The sequence below is a fragment of the Myxine glutinosa genome (assembly GCF_964187855.1).
Source record: "Myxine glutinosa chromosome 3 unlocalized genomic scaffold, kmMyxGlut1.1 SUPER_3_unloc_1, whole genome shotgun sequence".
Lineage (NCBI taxonomy): Eukaryota > Metazoa > Chordata > Myxini > Myxiniformes > Myxinidae > Myxine > Myxine glutinosa.
The window spans coordinates 483,865-488,627 of NW_027616352.1; positions in this window are offsets into that span (position 1 = coordinate 483,865).

Here is a 4,763-nt window from a genome sequence, read left to right on the forward strand (position 1 = left end):
CCCAACACCAAGCTAAAAAAAAGGAAACTTGCTCAGACAATAAAGAGATAGAAATTGTATATCCGGTTCAGTGAAAAGCATTGAGGGAAATAAATCATTCACAACAACAACAAACAAAGAAAAACTTGATGAGCCCCAACCCCGCCCGTCAAAGTGATGAACATCCAATGTGATTTTCATCTCCAGCTCACCAACAAATTGATATTATTGAAGATTTTTCACGAACCTTGAACCAAAAAGATGATGAAATACTTCCTTCAGATGTGGTCAACAGAGCCCAACCATGAACAGAGGTTTGTCAGAGGTTTTGTCTCTGAAAAACAATTTTCATATGCAGAGCAAGGAAAACTGCAAATTTGTCTTTTCACATCGTGATATTCATTCATGTTCAGATTGGTGAAATTCATCAGGAAGAAATTGATGGCAGACACCATGGTGACGATTTCAATTAAAAATAATTACAAAAAACTGTTGAAAATAACTAAACGTGGAGAACACGTAAATGCTGAGGTTTTTGCAAATGTCAGCTTCATATTCATAGTAACATCACAAAACTCTTCTTTCAAATTCAAATTGACTTCCAAAAACAGGATATTGAGTCATGATTGAAAATGAGACACCGCATTATTTCAAAATCAAAGCATCATCAAATCAACTTCAACAGGAAACCACAATAAAACCAATATACCGCTGCTCAAGCATACAAGTTAAACACTTTCGCATCAGTTAAAAACAAATACAATCGTCAAAATAATGAATCAGGAATAAGGACGTCCATGTTAAATATCAAATAAATTTTGATGGAAAAAAAATTCCGTTACAAAAAACAGAGTATTGAGAAGTAATTTGAAATATCACATTGCGTTGATTTACACCCAAAGTAAAGTGAACGTATAAACTTAGATTACACCAAATAATGACCCCATGATTATTTTGCTCACCATTTTGGATAAACACATTTACATCAGTTCAAAAAGAACTAGCATCATGAAAATATCAATTAAAAACACCTCAAAATACATTCTCTTGTGACTATAATGTATATCTCTTCTTAGAAATATCAAAATTCAACACAACACCAAAGTTTTAAAAACAAATCAGGTGATTTCCACCAACAAAAATAGAGGAATAATATCTCATGTGGTGAGCAAGACGCAGTTTCTGATAAAATATAGCCGTGATTGAATGATAAAAAACAGGGAAACACAAAAAAGGAAACTTGCTTCGACAATAAAAAGATAGAAATTGTATATCCGGTTCAGTGAACAGCATGAAGGGAAATGTTACGGATTCCGGATTTATGTGAATTACTATTCAGGTCATTGCTTATGAATGTTGATTCTATTAAAGGTTGTTGTGGTTAAATGGTTAGAGGCGCTCCTGATAACAGGAGACCAGAAACGGGATGGTGAACCGGAAGAAAAAAAGAGACAAGGTCGAGAGAGAAGCGGCCATCTTGATCCTCGCCCAGCTCCGACATGAGCAGCGTCGATATTGATCAGCGTTGGGAACGCTGAGTTTGAAAAGCCCGTCTGGCGAGAGGAGTTACCTGCGCGGGGTAATTACCGGTTACGCGTCAAGTTGCTGGGGGTTCCTGCACGGAACCAAGCGTCCAGCACCGTTCACCTAATCGTCTACAAGGACGCGTACGGCAGGCGCCTGGGGCCTCGCGCGCTTTGCGAGCCCCGGAGCCGCGATCACGAGCACCGACCTCGGTGGGCTGCCGAGGAGGTGTCCCCCAGCAGCAGCCGTTCCCGGTACGGGACGTGCACGGTTGAAGCACTTCAGGAAGGGTCCGTTCAACCGACCGCGTGCGGAGATCGAACTACAGGGGCCCCGAGACATTGTGAGAGACATTGACCATGGGGGGAGCCGTGAGTGGGGCTCAAGGGAGGAATATATAAGATGGCCATCTTAGAGCTATTGCTGATGAGTCTACATCTTAGTAATATTGTTGATTGAGGGTTGATTGTTGTTGATTGATTGGGAATATATTATCCATTAATCCGGATCCTTGGTGTGGGGGTTTCTTATTGACTTGAATTGTTGGGTCTTTCATATTGATTGCGTTACGAAAGCGTATAAATCATATATCTTTCTGGCGGGGTTCCTCCTACGGTCCGTGGGTCACCAAGACCAGGTAGTTACCGGGAGGACCACGTAACAGAACTGGGGGCTCGTCCAATTGAATTCCGGGATATAAAATTGTATAAAATAATACAATAATATTTTTATTAATTTAAATTTATTAATTAAGTATTAATTGGTAAATGTTTGGGAAATTGTGGTAAAGTCTTGGGTGAAGGTTAACAGGTGTTAACGATAGGCACCATGGCGTTTGTGGCACAGAACTTTGCGGTAACCCCGAGTGAGGCACAGTTCCGAGCGTTACTAAAATCGGACCTCTTGAAATTGGCCAAACATTTTAACTTGGAGGTCCGAACTAATTTGAGGAAGGCAGAGTTGCAGACCGCGGTGATACAATCTATGGTGGGATTAGGAACATGGGACGAGTTAGCCTGGGAGTGGCTACCCGAAGAACCAGAAGACGTTGAGCTCCGGAAACTGGAGTTGCAATTACGGAGCCAGGAACGGATCAAAGAAGAAGAAAGGAAAGCAGAAAAGGAAAGAGCAGAAGAAGAAAGGAAAGCAGAAAAGGAAAGATCAGAAGAGGAAAGGAAAGCAGAAGAGAGGAGAGAAGAGAAACAAGCAGAGGAAAGGAGAGTGGAACGAGAACTCCAGGAAAGGTTAGAATAGACAGGTCCATGCCAGGCAGAAATGGCGCCGTTTTCCAGTCAAGGTTTTCTCAGTGGATTTATATACTTTTGATCATACTCTGTCGAATAAGCTTGTGGGCCACCCTGAAATTTGCCTCAAATCCAAGATGGCGGCCAAAAATCCAAAATGGCCACCAGAATAGCTAAAATAGTATTTCTGAGAGTTGCTTTTACCCATAGATGATTTTTTTTCAACTGATTGTGGCCTATTATGATAAAGAAAGATAACTCAGTCATAACTCAGCCATAAAAATTAACAATCGGTACTTTATTAACAAAATGGCCGCCGGGCAACTTCCGTATTACGGAAACTGCTATAACTTCAGTTCCGAGTGTGATATGATTATAATTTTGGTGTCCAGTCATATGTTTTTGGGGTCAAGGAATCCATATTTGTACTTTTTATTTCAGTGAAATATATATTACAATACATTTTGATTCAATTTCTTGGTTTCCATTTCAGATTCCTTGAATCCGGATGCAAAGAAATGATTCCATGAATGCGGACGCAAAGAAATGATTCCATGAATCCTGGCTTAGCAGATACAGTGAATCCTCATAAAATTACTACATAAAGACAAAACTTTTTTGGCACAGGAGAAAAGGGTTGCACAATGGCATCCACGCCGATTTTGAGTTTAGCAAGGGGCGACAAACCGTTGTGCTGCCTCTGTAATGAAACTATTAAGGACGTTGAGTCAGCTTATAATATGACTGAGGAGGGATTGCAGTCTATTCAAGAATTAGCGGGAAGATGGGTTAAAGTTGACAAGAGTCTGTGTACTCAGGCACCATATGCTGAATTTCAATCAGCCGCTGTGAGACTATCTAGTGCAGGCCATGATGTCAAGATTCATGAGAACTGTAGAATCACATTTCGGAACAGAATTGCCCGAAAGGAAGCCCAGTCTCGCAAACTTCCCGTTTCCAGTTCAGAGAATATTCATGAGTCGAATGAACCAGTTGCTGCTCCCGCGTATAGGATACGCAGGGGGTCACTTGAGAAAAAGCAAATCTGTTTCGTGTGCAACGTGGATACGAAAGATGACAGTAAACCGTACAATAGTGGTGGTCTTGGTAGATGCTCCGAGAAGAATGCTGTCAGTAAAGTAGAACGTTCAAAGGACATGAAAATCAAAGATGAAGGAGATAAGTTCCATGATGCAGCGAAGCGACTCGATGTTATTCTGAGTGGAGCATCATATGACATGTTTGCAGTTGATGTGTACTATCATAAAAGTTGTTATGACAATTTTACCTATGCATATGATAGAAAGTTGCTGTCAGCGGATGCAGCAGAGAAGGATAGATTAGCTACCGAGGTTATGGACAGCTTTTTCAAACTGTTTCACCGCATGGTAGTCAAGGATCAAAAGGCGTATTTCCTGAGAGAATTGATTGAGGACATAAAGGAGATCAGTGAAGACAATGAACTTGAGGACCCTCCGATTTCAAAAACCTGCATGTTGAAAAAACGACTGACTGAGAAATTTGGTGACGCCATCGACTTCCACTTGTTTGGGAACCGGCTAGTTGTCCATTCCACTGCGGTCAATCCGATATCGTATTCTGCGGCTACAATTGAAGGAAATGGTCTACGTGAATCTGATTTGACAATAGCATTTTCAAAGCTGATTCGTCGTAAACTTTCACAGAGGTATGATATCAAATGGCCTCTTGAACCAGATGAGCTGTTTGATCTACTCGATAGTCACAGACCTCTTCACTGTATCTTCAATGCCATTTCTTGGTCAATCAATCCCAGGAGATCTACAAACGCATTTGGGTATGCTACGGCTACAAGCAACGCTGAAGCGGAGAAAATTTCAGCTATAACTCAGAGCTGGGAAAAAATGGTCAAAGGTGAGCGATCACCATTAGGAACTGCTTTGAGTTTGACCATACATAGAATCACTGGTAGCAAAGAGGCAACTACTCTCTTGAATCGATGTGGCGTTGGAATACCATACACAGATGTCCGTGACT